This window comes from Heloderma suspectum, chromosome 5 (assembly GCF_057233095.1).
Source record: "Heloderma suspectum isolate Gila_16-S chromosome 5, 16-S_ref, whole genome shotgun sequence".
Classification (NCBI taxonomy): Eukaryota; Metazoa; Chordata; class Lepidosauria; order Squamata; family Helodermatidae; genus Heloderma; species Heloderma suspectum.
In genome coordinates, this window is record NC_139462.1 from 194,303,706 (window position 1) to 194,324,049 (window position 20,344).

The 20,344-nt window shown below is 41.3% G+C and overlaps 1 protein-coding gene across 8 annotated transcripts in view; it reads right to left on the reverse strand.

Moving 5' to 3' along the window:
• The window catches only part of ANKIB1 (ankyrin repeat and IBR domain containing 1), a 123,828-nt gene that overhangs the window by 92,628 nt on the left and 10,856 nt on the right, over positions 1–20,344 (reverse strand). The window lies entirely within an intron of this gene.

Consider the following 20,344-nt stretch of genomic DNA (forward strand, 5'->3'; position numbering starts at 1 on the left):
AATCCTTAAGGCAAATCACAATTTAAAATGCATTTTATTGTCCTTATTTGAACAGGAAGAAATTCTTCCATCTAGTTCTACACAGTTTAACTTCTGCTCTGTTAAACTATAACATCTTTACTACATAAACATGGTAAAACATTATTTGCAAATACACACTTTGGACCTTAACCGGGGACACACACACACAAGAATAACACTTCCTTAACCTTGCCCTGCAGTGATACAAGACAAGTCTCAAACTATAGCATTTTTAATTGTAAATTAAGAGACACTGGAATTGAAAACTGGAGTTGGAAGATAGCCTTGAGAGGTAAAATGCTTCAGACACTTTTATTTATTAAAATAAATAATGTGCCATTTAAAACAGAGTGAGGTCTCCTTAACTCAGTAACTGGGGAAGCAACATTTTCCAGTAGCTTCTATTGATACTTTTAAGTATGGCATTGTAGAGAAAGACTTCAGTATACCTTGCTGAAACACACAGTCTGAGCCTTAACTAGGAATTTCATGGGCAAACATTTTTAGCATGAAAAAGAGGCTTCCATGGACTTCAAATGTTCTTCTAAAGACCTTAAAACACTTAACAGTTTTGTGCTATTTTGATTCCATTTATTAAAATCTGCTTCAGAACAATTTTTTTTAGAACATGATTCTTCTTACTAGCTGTGTGAGCCAGCCAATCAGGGAGCACAAGGCCAGTGTGATGGTATCACAATGCCACACAGACAAGCATATTTCACTATGTGATTAGGGTATGAAGCCAAATTAGATACAATCCATTACAGCAATCCAAGCAGGATGTTAACACACCACACCATGGATAAGCGTGACCAGACTATCTCTGCCCCAAAGCATTTGCAAATGGAGCACCAACTTAAGCTGATGCCACAGAAGCCATTAGTGACTTCAAATATAAGGTTGGATCTAATAGCAATTCTAAACTGCGAATCTTATCTTAAGGGGGCATGCAATCATATTTAGAACATCTTGAACTTCACCTCAATAGCACAAGTGTCTCCATTTTGTCAAAACTGAACTTCAGCTTATTAACCCACATCTAGTCCATTACTGAACTTCAATACTTGTTGAATACCTATTATTCACAAGCCAGCATTCCCTCATCAAACTTTTTACCTCCTCCAAAACTTATATATTCATCCTACACTAATTTCAGCATAAAATGATCTGTCTCTAATAAGCTGAAGCCTTTCAAATTATGTCTCCTGCACATTCATGCAAGAATTCTTCCATAACACCATTTCCTGCCCAGCCCATTTTTAGGGGTTTCCCCGTGGCAGACAGCCAACGTCAGAAACCAGAACACACTCCAAATATAACAACTGAAGCCAGAGTGTGGGGAACTATTCAAGCAAAGTGGAGATGACAGGTAAGGAGGCAATCCAAAAGAGAAGGAGGAAGGCAACAGCACAAAGCAAGAGGTAGGCAGGTCAGTCTGGAAAGCATGGAAGAGAAGCTTTAGCATATACACAGACAAAGGCCTGTGCCAGATAATGGAAGCTAATATTCTCAACATAGTCAACAATCAAAACAGACATGGGTAATGCTTATCAGGCAGCCTATTAAAAGAAAACAAGCCTCTGCTATTGAAGACCTACAATAACTGCTAGCTAAGTTCCAGTTCAACACCCTACAGTACTGCCATGCTCAGACCATGTGCTAACATACTCAAACCACACACTAGGAATGGCATTTGAATGTATTTCCCAAACATTTACTAGTTTGATGATACATTTTTCAGATGAATCTGTGTCATTTACCTAACATTTATGCCAGTAGTGTTTCTTTAGATATTTTTAGAAGCTCCAGCCATTAATACAGTCACAACAATCAACCTGACTATGGGTTGGATCTAGACTTAGTTATACTTAGATTATACCCACTGAAAGCAATGTAAGCTAGTCATGACTTAAATCCCATTGATCTCAATGGGTATGATCAAAGTATGGCTAAGCCAGGATCCAACATATTTATTAGTTTATTAAAGCATTTCTATACCACTTTTCAGCCCTAAAAAGAGCCCTCAAAACAGTTCACAGTACACTAAAACAATAAAATCCTACATTTTAAGACATTACAAACAACATTTAAGCAAAGATGAGGAGCAAAAATTAAAAGCAAAGAGAGCAGAACCCCAAACCCTTTATCTGAGATTTTTTATAAGGAGGTTGTACAGCAGATATAGACGTTGTCGAGCAGATATAAAGTCTCAGGGAGAAGTAAAGGCACAGGAAAGAAAAACACCTAAGGAATGAAAGACAGAAAACAGGAATGCCTGGAGCATGAACACACTGATTAGATTATGGAACATATGGCTAATTAAACTATCAGTGACAATAAGCTTTGCACAGGGAAGCAAAAAGGCAGGCAAGGTGGAAGGAAGGAAGAATACAAAAGAAAGGAATGAAAGATGCAAATGTATTTAAGCACTGCATCTTATAGTGCTAGCATGCAAGTTAATTTATTTGGAATGAATAAATAATACACAATATAAACATAATAGCAGAAGTAGCCCTAAGGTTCAGCTACAAGGTTTTCCACACAGGTTAATAATAATTCTGTTTTAAAGCCGAACACTCTAGTATTAATGTTAACAATATTCCTGAAAAATCAGTTACATAAAATGATGATTTTAAGACCATTTTAAAACAGGACCCTAATGTTTTTAGAATTTTTACTGAGAGTACTCATATGTTTCCCAAAAGGTCTATAATAGTTTAAGTGTTTTAAGTCCAAAGTCAGATTTTAATTCTAAAAATGTACTGTTACCTGCACAAAAGTGCAGCAATAATTTTAATAGAACAGAAATTACACTTATATTTCAAGACTGGGATGCAAAGAACTATTTTGACTATATTGTGGATTCTTTTTAAATTGTGCTTTGAACAGCAGCCCTCCATAACATAACAGAAACTGCTTTTTAAATGCCTCTGTTTCAAAAATGGTTTGCCATGTGGCACAGTGGACCCCTGTATAAAAACACATAGTCCCAAAGTCCCCTTGGGCATATGGAATTAAATATATGGTTCTTTGGATACTGGCCAAATAACCACCAACAACAGATTATTTTTTTCTCAATTAATCAAATAAATAAATATCAGATTCTGTTTCAAGCAGATCATAATATAAGTAAATAATAGGGAGACTGGGTCAAAAACAATTTGAGTAATGTAGTGAGATGGATTTACAATGGCAAAAACCTTCTGCTCATGGGTAAGATCTATGCATCTGGCCTTCTGCAGGTTCATTAGTGAACCAGGGAGCTGCAAGTGCAGTGGCAAACTGCTGTGCACATGGAGGTCCCAGCACTCTCCAATCTGGGAAGAGAAAGGAAACCCAACCAATCTCTACTTCTTCTGGCAATGATCTGCAGCTGAGAGAAGTAAGAACATAACTCCATTGGATCATACTGAAGGCCTATCTTGTACAGCAATATGTTCCCACACTGACCAACCAGATACTACGGAAAACCTACATGGGACATGAGGGCAACAGCCAGTCATTTTGAGAGACATACTGGCTCTGACCCTAGAGGTGGCATATAGCCATCATGACTAGTAGCCACTGATATCCTTCATGAATTTCTCTACTCTCTTTCTAAAGCAATCTAAGTTAGTGGCTGTCACCATTTCTTGTGGTAGAGAATTCTATGAAGTACTATGTGAAGAAATAACTGCTATAGTCTGTCCTGAATATTTTGCCTGTCCAGAACCATTCAGCCTCCTTGGATAACTTCAAGCTCTAAGATTATGAGGAGAAAAACATGAAAGGAAGACCTGTGAGTAGAATTCTGCTTACAGATTTCTGGATTTGGACAATTGTGCACATCTTTACCAGTAATAATCTTGCCCATCCCCCAATAAAAAGTTGTGGAGAGGGACAGCTAACAATTTATAGTTTTGATGATACAAGCTCCAAAAGATTTCTCTAATTTAGAGAAAATCTGAATGCATATATACCTGGAATTGTCATTACGATTGCCCCCTTTCCATGCAATACTAAGAGACTGACTGACATTATTGCTCTCCTAAAGGCATCACTTTTCCTTCTAACAAATATATAGGTCAATTTTTCTCTGACAATGAAGCGATTTAACCAGTCACAGAATCAGCGAATCAGAGAATTGTAGGGTTGGAAGGGGCCTACAAGGCCATCGAGTCCAACCCCCCTGCTCAATGCAGGAATCCAGGTCAGAGCATCCCGGACAGATGGCTGTCCAGCCTCGTCTTTAATGCCTTCAGTGTGGGAGAGCCCACTACCTCCCTAGATAATTGGTTCCATTGTCCTATTGCTCTAACAGTTGGAAGTTTTCCTGATGTTCAGCCGGAACCTGGCTTCCTATAACTTGAGCCCATTATTCCGTGTCCTGCACTCTGGGATGACTGAGAAGAGATCCTGGCCTTCCTCTCTGTGACAAGCTTTCAAGTATTTGAAGAGCGCTATCATATCACCCATCAGTCTTCTCAAGGCTAAACATGCCCAGTTCTTTCAGTCTCTCTTCATAGGGCTTTGTTTCCAGTCCCCTGATCATCTTCGTTGTCCTCCTCTGAACACTCTCCAGTTTGTCTGCATCCTTCTTAAAATGTGGTGCCCAGAATTGGACACAGTACTCACAATGAGGCCTAACCAGTGCTGAGTAGAGGGAGACTAGTACTTCCCGGGATTTGGAAGCTTTGCTTCTGTTAATGAAGCCCAAAACACCATCTGCCTTTTTTGCAGCCACATCACATTGTTGGCTCATATTCAGCTTGTGATCGACAACAATTCCAACGTCCTTCTCGTGTGTAGTGTTGTTGAGCCATGTATCCCCCATCTTGTAACTGTGCATTTGGTTTCGTTTTCCTAGGTGCAGAACTTGGCATTTATCCCTATTAAATCTTATTCTGTGGTTTTCTGCCCAGCGCTCCAGTCTATCCAGATCACTTTGAATTTTGTTTCTGTCTTCCAAAGTATTACCTATCCCACCCAATTTGGTGTCATCTGCAAATGTGATAAGCATTCCCTGCACCTCCTCATCTAAGTCATTAATAAAAATGTTGAAGAGCACTGGGCCCAGGACCGAGCCCTGCGGTACCCCGCTCGTTACCTCTCTCCAGTTGGAGAAGATCCCATTGATAAGCACTCTTGGAGTCCGATTCTGTAGCCAACTGTGGATCCACCATATCGTTGTTTCATCTAGCCCACTTTGAGCTAGTTTGCTCATCAGGAGATCATGGGGCACTTTGTCGAAAGCTTTGCTGAAGTCGAGGTATATTATGTCCACAGCATTCCCACAGTCCACAAGGGAGGTTACTTTTTTGGGAGAAGACTGAACCAAATTGAGCACTTCTGCCTTTTCTTTGTCATCTGTTATCATTTTGCCATCCTTATTTAATAGCTGAACCACCATTTCTTTCCTCTGTCTTTTACTATGCACATAGCTGAAGAAAGCCTTTTTGTTGCTTTTAGTATCCCTAACTTCAGCTTGTTCTCAGCTTTAGCCTTCCTGACGCCACCCCTGCAATTCTGTGCTACCTGCCTGTACTCTTCCTTTGTTGCTTGGCCTTCTCTCCACTTCCTATATGTGTCCTTTTTTGTTTTCAGGTCATCTCTGAGCTGTTTGTGAAGCCACATTGGCTTCTTCTGTTGTCTTCCACCTTTTCTTCTTGTTAGAATTGTTTGTAATTGTGCCTTGAGAATTTCCTTTTTTAAAAGCTCCCACCCATCTTGGACTCCTTTTCTCGTTAGAGTCGCTTGAAATGGGACCCAGTTATCACTGTTCTGAGTTTATTAAAATCAGCTTTCCTAAAATCCAGGGTATGTGTTTGACTACACTCGGCTTTTGCTTCCCTTAGAACCAAGAACTCAAGTACAACATGGTCGCTTTCCCCCAGAGTTCCTGTAACTGCTACTTTATCCACGGTCATCTCTCTTGGTTAGGATCAAGTCAAGGATAGCCGATCCTCTAGTTCCTTCCTCTACTTTCTGTAGTAGAAAGTTATCTGACACACAAGTCAGGAATTACCTGGAGGGGACATGTTTTGCAGAATTTGTCTCCCAACAAATATTGGGAAAATTGAAGTCCCCCATTACTACTACATCATGGTTCCTTGAAACATTAGCAATTTGCTTTTCAAAAGTTTCATCCTCGTCTTCTCCTTGATTGGGTGGCCGGTAGTAGACTCCGATCACCAGGTTCCTTTTATTCTTTGCTCCATTTATTTTGATCCAGATGCTCTCGATGGGGCTACCAAGCTCATCCTCTTGCATTTTTGTGCAGATATATGTATTTTTGACATACAGTGCAACCCCACCTCCCTTTCTGTTCCTCCTGTTCTTTTTGAACAAGTTATATTCTTCAATTGCTGTATTCCAGTCATGACAGTCATCCCACCAAGTCTCAGTTATACCTATCAAGGCTTCCTTCTTCGTAAACCAGATATTTCTGGCAACGTATAGCAGAGATGGTGTTAAACTGTAAAGAAAAAGCAGAGCCAGATGCAGCCTTTTTTATGTGTGGTGTATTCCAAAGCTCAATATCATGTACCAATGAAATGCTATAGTGAAAATATCTATATAATTTTTAGATCATTATATAAATGGTAGGTGATTCATCCCCTTCATGGATCGCTGCCTTGTTGTGGCGAAGGGGCTTGTGTAACTCAGTGAAGCCATAAGCTATGCCGTGCAGGGCCACCCAAGATGGACAGGTCATGGCAGAGAGTTCTGACAAAATGTGGTCCACTGGAGAAGGAAATGGCAACCCACTCCAGTATTCTTGCCAAGAAAACCCTATGGAACGTATCACAAGGCTAAAAGAGATGACGCCGGAAGATGAGCCCCTCAGGTCGGAAGGTGTCCAATATACTACTGGGGAAGAGCAGAGGGTATTTCCAAGTAGTGCCAGAAAGAGTGAAGCGGCTGGGCCAAAGCCGAAAGGACACTCAGCTGTGGATGTGTCTGGTGGTGAAAAGAAAATCCGATGCTATAAAGAACAATACTGTTTAGGAACCTGGAATGTTAGATCAATGAATCAAAGTAAGCTGGAGGTGGTCAAACATGGGATGGCAAGATTGAACATCGACATCTTGGGAATCAGCGAACTAAAATGGACAGGAATGGGCGAATTTAATTCAGGTGACCATCATATCTACTACTGTGGGCAATAGAAATGGAGTAGCACTCATAGTCAACAAAAGGGTGGGAAAAGCAGTACTGGGGTACAATCTTAAAAATGACAGAATGATCTCAGTACGAATCCAAGGCAAACCATTCAACATCACAGTAATTCAAGTCTATGCCCCAACCACTGAGGCCGAAGAAGCTGAGGTTGATCGGTTCTATGAAGATCTACAACACCTTCTAGAACTAACACCAAAAAAAGATGTCCTCTTCATCATAGGGGATTGGAATGCTAAAGTAGGAAGTCAAGAAATCACCGGGATAACAGGCAGGCATGGCCTTGGTGTACAAAATGAAGCAGGACAAAAGCTAATAGAGTTTTGCCAAGAGAACAAGCTGATCATAGCAAACACTCTTTTCCAACAGCACAAGAGACGATTCTACACATGGACATCACCAGATGGTCAATATCGAAATCAGATTGATTATGTACTTTGCAGCCAAAGATGGAGAAGCTCCATACAGTCAGTAAAAACAAGACCTGGAGCTGACTGTGGCTCAGATCATGAGCTGCTTCTTGCAAAATTTCGGCTTAAATTGAAGAACGTAGGGAAAACCACTAAACCATTCCGGTATGACCTAAATCATACCCCTTATGAATACACAGTGGAGGTGAGGAATAGATTTCAGGGATTAGACCTGATAGACAGAGTGCCTGAGGAACTATGGACGGAGGTCCGTAACATTGTTCAGGAGGCAGCAACTCAATCCATCCCAAAGAAAAAGAAATGCAAGAAAGCCAAGTGGCTGTCTGATGAGGCTTTACAAGTAGCTGAGGAAAGAAGGGAAGCAAAAAGCAAGGGAGAAAGGGGAAGATATATCCAACTGAATGCAGAGTTCCAGAGAATAGCAAGGAGAGACAAGAAGGCCTTCTTAAATGAACAATGCAAGGAAATCGAGGAAAACAACAGAATGGGAAAGACTAGAGATCTCTTCAAGAAAATTGGAGATCTCAAGGGAACGTTTTGTGCAAAGACTGGCATGATAAAGGACAAAGAAGGCAGGGACCTCACAGAAGCAGATGAGATTAAGAAGAGGTGGAAAGAATACACAGAAGAACTATACAGGAAAGATCTGAATGTCCCTGATAGCCATGATAGTGCGGTCACTGAACTTGAGCCGGACATCCTCGAGAGTGAAGTCAAGTGGGCCTTAGGAAGCATTAGTAACAACAAAGCTAGCGGAGATGACAGTATTCCAGCTGAGCTATTTAAAATCCTAAAAGATGATGCTGTTAAAGTGCTGCATTCAATATGCCAACAAATTTGGAACACTCAGCAATGGCCGCAAGACTGGAAAAGGTCAGTTTACATTCCAATTCCAAAGAAGGGCAACGCCAAAGAGTGTTCAAACTACCGCACAATTGCGCTCATTTCACATGCCAGCAAGGTGATGCTCAAAATCCTACAAGCTAGGCTTCAGCAGTATGCGAACCGAGAACTACCGGAAGTACAAGCTGGGTTTCGAAGAGGCAGAGGAACTAGAGATCAAATCGCCAACATTCGCTGCATCATGGAGAAAGCAAGAGAATTCTAGAAAAACGTCTATTTCTGCTTCATTGACTACGCTAAAGCCTTTGATTGTGTGGATCACAACAAACTGTGGCAAATTCTTAAAGTGATGGGAGTACCAGACCACCTTACCTGTCTCCTGAGAAACCTGTACGAGGGTCAAGAAGCAACGGTAAGAACCGGACATGGAACAACCGAGTGGTTCAAAATTGGGAAAGGAGTACGACAAGGCTGCATATTGTCACCCTGCTTATTTAACTTATATGCAGAGTACATCATGAGAAATGCTGGGTTGGATGAATCAGAGGTCGGAATTAAGATTGCCGGGAGAATTATCAACAACCTCCGATGTGCAGACGATACCACCCTAATGGCAGAAAGTGAAGAGGATCTCAAGAGCCTCTTGTTGAGGATGAAAGAGGAGAGTGCAAAAGCTGGTTTGAAACTCAACATTACAAAAACTAAGATCATGGCATCTGGCCCTATCACTTCCTGGCATATGGAAGGCGAAGAAATGGAAGAAGTGACAGATTTTACTTTCTTGGGCTCCAAGATCACCGCAGACGGTGACTGTAGCCATGAAATTAAAAGACGCTTGCTCCTTGGGAGGAAAGCTATGGCCAACCTAGACAGCATAGTAAGAAGCAGAGACATCACCTTGCCAACAAAGGTCCGTCTAATCAAAGCTATGGTTTTCCCAGTAGTAATGTATGGCTGTGAGAGCTGGACTATAAGGAAGGCTGAGCACCGAAGAATTGATGCTTTCGAACTGTGGTGCTGGAGAAGACTCTTACAAGTCCCCTGGACTGCAAGGAGGTCCAATCAGTCCTTCCTAAAGGAAATCAACCCTGAGTGCTCATTGGAAGGACAGATACTGAAGCTGAAGCTCAAATATTTTGGCCACCTAATGCGATGAGAAAACTCTCTGGAAAAGACCCTGATGCTGGGAAAGACTGAAGGCAAAAGGAGAAGGGGACGGCAGAGGATGAGATGGCTAGATAGCATCACCGATGCAATGAATATGAACCTGAGCACACTCCGGGAGAGTGCGCAGGACAGGAAGGCGTGGCGTGCTATGGTCCATGGGGTCACGAAGAGTCGGACACGACTGAACGACTGAACAACAACCATGTGCTTCACAGTCTGGCTTTCTTCCTACATGTGTCTGAAGACTATTATTGGGCGCTATCAGAGCTGTTCTCTCCATTGCGGTACATGAGCCTTCATCCATTGTTACCCCCAACTTTACATCTCCCTTCCTCGTAGGATTCAGTTTAAAGTCCTCCTGATGAAGTTCTTCATGCTGTGGCCAAACACATTCTTCCCAGCCTTTATGAGGTGCAACCCATCCCTTGCCAACAGCCCATCTTCCAGGAAGTATAGCCCGTGGTCCCAGAATCCAAATCTCTCACGCCATCACCACCTTCGTAGCCAGTCATTCACCTGGAGTATTTTTCTTTCCCTTTCTATCCCTCTTCGAACTACTGGAAGGGTGGATGAGAAAACTATCTGGGCCCCAAAGTTCTTGGGTTTCCTTCCCAAAGCTTCAAAATCTGATGTGATTTCTTCATAGCTCCGCTTGGCGGTATCATTTGTTCCCACATGGATGAGAAGAAAGGGATACCTGTCAGTGGGCTTTATGAGTGCAGGCAACCTTTCAGTCACGTCTCTAATCTGACCTCCCAGGAGACAACATTCCTGGTGAGTCCACGGGTCTTCGCGTCATACTTGGGTCTCGATGCCACACAGCAAGGAATCTCCCACTACTACTACTCTTCTCTTCTTCTTGTTGTAGGCCTGGATTTCATCACCTCTGCTTGACTGACCTTCAGCCTCTTGCTCACTTTCATGCAGGTTCCCCTGTAATTCTTCCTCTGCAAGCTGTCCTCCAATCTCATCCTCAAGTACCTGGAATTGGTTCCACAGCTCCACTGCTTCCACTGGTGCAGAGTGGCGTCTAGTTCTTCTTCTCCTAACTGTCATCCTTTTCCAAGGAGTATCCTCTACTGCATTTTTCCTCACCTCATTATTTCCCTCTTCTGCCTCAGCTTGCTCTTGCTTTTCAAACTTCCGGTCTTCACTTTGCTGCTGTAGTTCCCCCATTCTGTCGAAGAACTCTTCGTGTTCTCTTATTCCCCAGAGGGTCGACAGTCGCCGCTCCAGTCCTCTTACTTTTTCTTCCAGCAGCATGATCAACTTGCACTTGTTGCAGGTGTAGGCCATGTTGTTCTCAGGCAAGAAAACAAACACTGCACGCACGTTGCAGGTCACCACCACTGGAGAGTCTTGTCCTTCCATAGCCTCTTTTCCCTTTTTGTATCTAGCTTTCTGATTGTTCTAGACTAGCCTGTGCCTGCTCCTCTACTCACTAGAGGTTAAAAGCAGAGTCCCACTGGTGTGGAAGTGTGTATTACAAGAAAAATAATTTTTAAAAAAATGTTAGGGGCCTCCCCCTTGACCTCCCCTGCCCAACTCCTGTTTGCTCCCCCGTTCGGTCGCGCTGGTTGCTCGCTCTCTGGGGGCTTGCTTGCTTCTGTAGTCCCTGGACCAGCTTCCTCTGCTCTGCTCAGCTCAGAGGCGGGTAACAGTCTATTTAAAGACATTTCATTTCAAAACATAAAAACTAGTAACAAAATGAAATACACCATTTCAAAAGGCAGCATTAAAATTTATATGAAGTCTAAGATTATTTAAGAATTATTTGAAATTATTACTGAAGTTATTTAACAACTTGTGTGTTGGGGAGAGAGAACAGACTTTCAGAGCTGATTCTTATGCTTCCAAGAAGCTGAAGTCCATAATCACATAACCATATGGAAATCAGTTCCTCTGAAATAGCCCTATATGAAAATCTCAAAAGCTACCATTGTTTGCAGTTTTTTTCTGACATAATTTTTCATATGTTTATGTTGGGGGGAGGTTACTTTAGGACAAATAGCTCCATGTCAGAATGTGGTCCTCACACTTTATTCTACAATATCACGCCAATAGCCCAGTTTGGACCTTACTGAGCCTTTTGCCCATGCATGAGATGCAACTAAACCAGGATGTCTTTAATTAACCATAAATTCCCATTTCATCCAAACAAAACAACTCTAGTTAACTAGAGACTTCTAGTTTATTAATGATTCCAACAGACCAACATATTAGTGCCAATTATATCTTATAAAGAGTAAATGGCTGAAGGAAGTGATGGATATCTGTCAGACGTTGCTCTGAACACATTGTATATTCATGCTATCCCTTATATAAAGCTGTCCCTGAAGGAAATCTAGCCAAAATAATCAGTGATCTTAACAATGTAATCAAGATCACCATGCTTTGCTACACCTGGAATAGAGGAAATCATCCCAACATTATTATATATGAAATTTTCCCACAGAGACATCAAGGTGTGAAGTAACGTACTCCTCATATATCTGCGGATGTAACACATACTCAATGATTTCAGCAGAAATATACAAATATTCAATTGTATAGTAATATTGCAAATCACAACTATTAGCATACAAGTAGGATAATTAAAGTCAACTGTTAATTAGAAAACTCTTATCTTCAAACAACAAAGACGACTTAGCGATTTTGCTGCGCCAGGAGGCAGAGGAAAGCATTTTACAGCTACTAAGTAACTAAGGATACATTCTCCCACCAAGCATTAACATCAAGTTGTGTCTCTGTTGCAGTTGCCAAGCAAAGTCGCTCAGGAAGTTAAGAATAGTGGTGACACAGACCAATTGGCTAAGGTATTTCCCCTTCAAGAGTACTGCTCTGAACAAAATATCCTAGGTTCTCCAATGGACAATCCAGCAGTTCAAAGTAACACTAAAGAAAATTTAAAAAATAAAAATAATGAATATTTGTCTTTGTACAGATGTAGCATTCTGAATTTGTCAACAGTTAAGCAACTGAAAGCCAGAGGATAGTGCATTTCCCACACCTCCACCCAATTTTGTGTGATCCCTCTGCACTGCAGTTCATGCTGTTCAAGGCTCTGTGGATCTGGTTTTTGAGCGAACTGCTTCCACTCACATAACCACCGGATACAGTCCTAAATGTTTCCAAAAACATACACAGTACAATAAAACCAAACCTGTCCTTTTTAAACAGCTGTTGCTTTTTCTTCTTTTCTTTTTTGACAAACCTTACCAATTTGGGGGCAGTTTATAGAATTTGTAACCCACAAAAGCAATCCTTTAACTCACTTCAGCTTTTGTTCTTTTATAAATGATGAATACTCAGCAAACAAGACTTTGTTTACAAGTTGTCAGAAAAAAAAATCTGTACATGGTTTCATTATGTTCTCCCATTTCTCCACACTCTCCTCCAACTTTTTTTTCTACCATACTCATTACAATTGATTATTACTTAACTTGAGATCTTTCGCATCTCAATCTTATGCATGGCTACTCAGAAGTAAGTCCTGTTGAGTTCAGTGGGACTTACTCCCAGCCAAGTGTATAGGTTTGCAGCCATAATTCTCTTACCCACCTTCCATTTGTCTTCTACCATCTTGAACTTTTCAGTGTTCAAGAACCAATCTTCCATCCAAACTCACAATGTCTTTTTCCATCTCTTGCCTCCATCCTTTTTGTTAGCTGTACTTCACCACTGATATCCATTGTTCACCCCTGCCCCAAGATGGCCTCCTCGCTCTCATCCTTTAAAAACTGAAGACCCATCTGTTTAATTTGAACTTTCCTAACATTGCCCTTTCCTTTCTGATTCCCCCATCTCTTCCCTTCCTTTCATATTACATTTTAATTTAGACTGCAATCTTGTGGCAAGGCTCTCTCTCTCTCTCTCTCTCTCTCTCTCATAGCAAGCACATGCTAGATCAGTTCAGATGTAACACCAAACAACAGCTTAGTGCTACATGAAAGAGCCCTGTACTTATGTGCTCCTTTGTTTCCCTCACAAGATCTGATTTCCCCCTCCCCATTTTTCATCTTATTTGCATTGACTGCTACTTAAAATGTGTATTAGAAAGCGGGCTGGTACAAGACATTTTGCTCCTTGAGGCGAAGGACACGATAGCACCTTCCCCCCATTCCAACTACAAAAGCCAACCAGACTGGTATCTGTATCTTATTTCAGTAATGGTGACAGGTCAGTGTCCTCCACCACACCTGAGGGCAGCAGACTAGCTTAGGGGGTATAGGACAGGCTATATGGCACACACAGGTCTGTCCTCCCCAAACCTCGCCACTGTTCCCCCAGCATCTGCTGCCTGAGGCAGCCGCTTCATTCTGCCTAATGATAGGGACAGCCCTATTAGTAATAGAGAACATTAATAAAGTTTAGTGACCACAGTTAAGTGAGTGGGGACCTCAACTTGGATTTGATTACGGAGTGGTCTGTGACAGACTGTACCTCATAGATTCCACTGTTTACAATTTCCCCCCTCTATATCCATATGTGCATGCACATGCTAAACGAAGATAACGCTTAATGCATCTAGTGAAGAAGGCTTCGTCCATGAAAGCTTAGGCTACAATAAACGTGCTAATGTACCACAATTGTTAATTGTTTAAAAAAACTCTTAATTGTTTTTTGTTCTAACAAACATCAGTACCCCTCTGAAATGTATATATGTAGTTTACTCTGAAAGCAGTGCATCAGTTTGGCACTACATATTTAAGATGTATGCTCACAGCTCCCTCCTCTTCTTTCCTCTGTACGCTCAGATTTAACCTCTCACTTCTGCATTAATGGAAAACTGTAGTTTGCCATTACATCTGAATAGGACAAACTGCTATTTAAAAAACAATCAGTTCCATTATGTTTTGTTGTGAATGGACATTTCTAATTAGGGAACTTAGGCACAAAACAGTATTAGAAAGAATACAGCATTTTGCTACTTGAAAAAGACCAACCCATACACCCAACCATATCTTTCATTGTTTGTAACAAGAACCCTTCAAAGTTATCGAAACTTCACCTACATGTGCCTCCTTTTTTTGGTGTATCAACTTGTGCAGTGCCTTTTATATTTTTCAACTCTTAAAAAGACAAAGATGAAGTTCTGAGTTTATATTACTCAGGCAGAAAATGCTAAATATCTGTTAATGCTAAATATTAGTTGCTATTATGAAAGCACTAACTGTGGTTAAACTCCCATTCTTATCTTGCCAAAAGACAGATTGTATTATTTTATTTATTTAATAGATTTATATACCGCTTAAAGGTAAAAAAAGTTGTCCCCAACCAGTTGTGTCCGACTCTAGGGTGTGGTGCTCATCTCCATTTCTAAGCCGAAGAGCCAGCGCTGTACGAAGATGCTTCCGTGGTCATGTGGCCGGCATGACTGAACACCGAGGTGCACGGAACGCTGTTACCTTTCCCGCCGAAGCGGTACCTATTTATCTACTTGCAATTTCTTGCTTTCGAACTGCTAGGTTGGCAGAAGCTGGGACTGAAGACGGGAGCTCACTCCGTCACGCAGCACTCGGGTCTCGAACTGCTGTCCTGCCGACCTTCCAGTCTGCAGTTCAGCGTCTTAACCACTAAGCCACCATGGCCCCTTATATATACCGCTTACCATATTTTAAAAAAATCTATATTTTTATAGATATATAAACTACAATATAAACAATGTTGTAGTTAAAGGTAGATACCCTGCATCTGTATAAAACCCAGTCACTACAGTGCATTGCAGAATTAAATAAAGTAGATAAATGTCAAGCCCAACCTCTCCTGGTAAAATATTATTTACACCATTAAGATTAACTGACTGTCTCTGTTTCACATGCAATACAACAGCAACAAAAGAGGACATCTGTCATTGTCTATAAATTCCAATAAATTCTATTTATATTCTGCAAGCATAGATAAGTTCTTCTTGCCTCAGGAAATATCTCCCTATACAAAATGTGTGCCTTCCGTTCTGCTATGCGTGGGGCTCTATTCTGGCTGCCACTACAAGTCCCCTCTCCCTCAATACAGGACTAGTTTGAGGGTAAATATGCACTCCTGCATTCCTCCAACTCTGTGCTTTCACTTGTTCTCTGACTATCAGGTGGAAGACTTTACATTCATATTTTTTGTTTCACTAAGCGATATCAAACTGTGCAGTTTTCAGCCTTGTCTACTAAATTTCCATTATTATGGAGGTACCTTAACAATTTTCATGAAGCACAAGTATCTTTACATTCACATCCATCGCACAGATATTTGATATATTCACATACATAACACATTTATGTGTATTTTAATTGGACAAGTATGGATACTATCAACAATCCCTCAGACTTCTGATAACTGTTGGGAATTATGCAGTTTCACTAATGAATGCTGTCATTGACCATTAGGTGACAGTCCTCATTCACCATTTTTCTCTTTCTTCTCAGATATGCTCCCAAAGTGGAAAATGTCACATTTTCAGGAATTTTGAATAAGGGCTTCATAGAACACATAGGTATCAAATTTTAGCTTTCTAGATATTGGTAACATCCTGTCAGTTGTGATAAAATGATGAGCAAGTCAGTGAGGCCCAAGCATCTTTTTATAAGCATGCTCTGTGTAAACATAGACATATACTGCAGCATACTATTGAAAGTGCTCCCTACCTCAACATAAAATCTGATTAAGGAATATAAAGAGACAACAAAATGCTAAGAGTAATGGCACCACAACAGCCTGGAGTATAAAAATGGACTAAATGTCAAGTCATCAGATACATTTCAAGCATTCTGGTCTTCTTCAGTGGCTTAAACACAAGAGACAGTAATCCCTATTTTCCATAGTCTGATTGATGGAACCAGGCTTACGCTCATCCGCATTGGTACAAAAAGGCAAAATGTGAAACTACTTATTGAAGTCTCTGTAGCCTGAATGCATATGAATCTAGCTGCATGTAGTAAAGTAAGAGCTCCTAGAACTGCCAGCTAGTTTTTGCTGAATTTAGGCAACACTTAGTCTCGGGTCTTTTCACATCAAGCCCTGATACGTTAGTTTCATATTTTGCCTTTTAGTTCACAATATTTATACATAAATCCACAAAAGTGGCTTTGACTTTCATGTATGCTAAATGCTAAACAATTTATTTTAAGTTATATATTGAAACTTTAGCTTTTGCCTAGAGTATTTTAGGACAACTTGTTTATTGATTCCCAAATTATGATGTCTGTAAATGGCTGTGGTATCAAAATATTTGGGCTTTTTTATCTTAATGTCTTCATATAGAAAATTTAGAGGGGAAACAGAACTCCTACAGACCCAGATCCTACCTCTGGGATACATTCTATTATGACGTAAATTTCAAGTCCCACCTCTGGAACATTAGGTCTACAGGTAAGCTGTTTAGTAATCAGGGTATTTGGCTACACGTATAGCAAATTTCAGCTAAGACACATAAGAATACTCTTATAACTTTATTATATCTCCGAGTGAAAGGCAGTGAGGGCTGAGTGTATTCATATACGATTAATACGTGGATTTCAACCCCTATGATAAATGCACCTTTAAAGGCTAGTAGATCATTAACTAAATCCCTGTGCTTTAGGTTTAGCTGTTATTAGACTGAATGGCCCACAAGCATTGCCTTCTAGAGCACTGAAGTTCTATGTAGGTAAGTCTAGCAACACACAGGAATGTGCATGACAGAATCATAGAATAGTAGGGTTGGAAGGGGCCTACAAGGCCATCGAGTCCAACCCCCTGCTCAATGCAGGAATCCAAGTCAAAGCATCCCTGACAGATGGCTGTCCAGCTTCATCTTGAATGCCTCCAGTGTGGGAGAGCCCACTACTTCCCTAGGTAATTGGTTCCATTGTCCTATTGCTCTAACAGTCAGGAAGGTTTTCCTGATGTTCAGCCGAAACCTGGCTTCCTACAACTTGAGCCCATTATTCCATGTCCTGCACTCTGGGATGACTGAGAAGAGATCCTGGCCTTCCTCTCTGTGACAACCTTTCAAGTACTTGAAGAGTGCTATGCTATCTCCCCTCAGTCTTCTCTTCTCAAGGCTAAACATGCCCAGTTCTTTTAATCTCTCTTCATAGGGCTTTGTTTCCAGTCCCCTGATCATCTTTGTTGCCCTCCTCTGAACCCTCTCCAGTTTGTCTGCATCCTTCTTAAAATGTAGTACCCAGAACTGGACACAGTACTCACGATGAGGCCTAACCAGTGCTGAGTAGAGGGGAACCAGTACTTCCCGGGATTTGGAAGCTATACTTCTATTAATGCAGCCCCAAATAGCATTTGCCTTTTTTGCAGCCACATCACATTGTTGGCTCATATTCAGCTTGTGATCGACAACAATTCCAAGATCCTTTTTGCTTGTAGTATTTTGAGCCAAGTATCCTCCATCTTGTAACTGTGCATTTGGTTTCTTTTTCCTAGGTGCAGAACTTGGCATTTATCCCTATTAAATGTCATTCTATTGTTTTCTGCCCAGCGCTCCAGCCTATCAAGATCACTTTTAATTTTGTTTCTGTCTTCCAGGGTATTAGCTATCCCGCCCAACTTTGTGTCATCTGAAAATCTGATAAGCATTTCCTGCACCTTCTCATCCAAGTCATTAATAAAAATGCTGAAGAGCACTGGGCTGAGGACTGAGCCCTGTGATACCCTGCTCATTACCTCTCCTCAGTCTGAGAAGATCCCAATGATAAGCACTCAATGGTCTTGCAGGCCCCTTCCAACCCTACTATTCTATGACTATTCTATGATTCGTTGAGTCCGATTCTGTAGCCAACTGTGGATCCACCGGATCGTTGTTTCATCTTGCCCACTTTGAGCTAGTTTGCTCATCAGGAGATCATGGGGCACTTTGTCGAAAGCTTTGCTGAAGTCGAGGTATATTATGTCCACAGCATTCTCCCAGTCCACAAGGGAGGTTACCTGATCAAAAAATGAGATCAGATTTGTCTGGCAGGATTTGTTCTTGACAAATCCATGTTGGCTTCAAGTAATCACTACATTGTTTTCAAGATGCTTACAGATGGATTGCTTTAAAATGTGGTCCAGAATTTTCCCAGGGATTGATGTCAGACTGACTGGTCTGTAGTTCCCAGGTTCTTCCTTCCCCTTTTTTGCCCTTTTGGAAGACAGGGACAACATTAGCCCTCCTCCAGTCATCTGGCACTTCACGCTTCCTCCATGATTTCTCAAAGAGAATACAGTGGTTCTTAAGAGTTCTTCTGCCAGTTCCTTTATTACTCTAGGATGTAGTTCATCTGGCCCTGGAGATCTGAACTCAAAGTACTTAGGTGTTCCTTGACCATACGTCTATCGATCTCAAACTGCAATCCTGCCCCTTCAGCCTGTACTTCACCTTTGCCAGAGGGTTCATAGACCCTCTTTTGGGAAAAGACTGAGCCAAAGTAGGAATTGAGCACTTCTGCCTTTTCTTTGTCATCTGTTATCATTTTGCCATCCTTATTTAAAAGTTGAACCACCATTTCTTTCCTCTGTCTTTTACTATGCACGTATCTGAAGAAAGCCTTTTTGTTGCTTTTAGCATCCCTCACTAACCTCAGCTCATTCTCAGCTTTAGCCTTCCTGAGGCCATCCCTGCAATTCTGTGCTACCTGCCTGTACTCTTCCTTTGTTACTTGGCCTTCTCTCCACTTCCTATATGTGTCCTTTTTTGTTTTCAGGTCATCTCTGAGCTGTTTGTGAAGCCACATTGGCTTCTTCTGTTGTCTTCTAACTTTTTTTCTTGTTGGAATTGCTTGTGATTGTGCCTTGAGAATTTCCTTTTTTAAAAACTCCCACCCATCTTGGACTCCTTTTCTCATTAGAGTCGCTTGCCATGGGACCTTACTTATCACTGCTCTGAGTTTATTAAAATGGGCTTTCCTAAAATCCATGGTATGCGTTTGGCTACACTTGGCTTTTGCTTCCTTTAGAACCAAGAACTCAAGTATAACGTGGTCATTTAGCCATAACTCCTACTTTATCCACTAAGTTATCTCTGTTGGTTAGGATCAAGTCAAGGATAGCCGATCCTCTAGTTCCTTCCTCTAGTTTCTGTAGGAGGACGTTATCAGCAACACAAGTCAGGAATTTCTCGGAGGGGCCATGTTTTGCAAAATTTGTCTCCCAGCAAATATTGGGGAAACTGAAGTCCCCATTACTACTACGTCATGGTTTCTTGAAACATTAGCAATTTGCTTATCAAGTTTCATCCTCGTCTTCTCCTTGATTGGGTGGCCGGTAGTAGACTCTGATCAACATGTTCCTTTTATTCTTTGCTCCATTTATTTTAACCCAGATGCACTCAATGGGGCTACCAAGCTCATCCTCCTGTATTTCTGTGCAGAGATATGTATTTTTGACATACAGTGCAACTCCACGTCCCTTTCTGTTCCTCCAGTTCTTTGTGAACAAGTTATATTCTTCAACTGCTGTATTCCAGTCATGGGAGTCATCCCACCAAGTCTCAGTTACACCTATCAAGTCATAATTTCCCTCTTGTATTAAGATCGGGAGCCTGTTCATTCTGTTTGTTTCCCATACTCTGGGCATTAGTGTATAGACATCGAAGACCATGTGCTTCATAGTCTGGCTTTCTTCCTACATGTTTCTGAAGACTATTATTGGACGCTAGTAGAGGTGTTCTCTCCATCGTGGTGCATGAGCCTTCCTTCATCCATTGTTACCCCCAACTTTACATCTCCCTCCCCCGTAGGATTCAGTTTAAAGTCCTC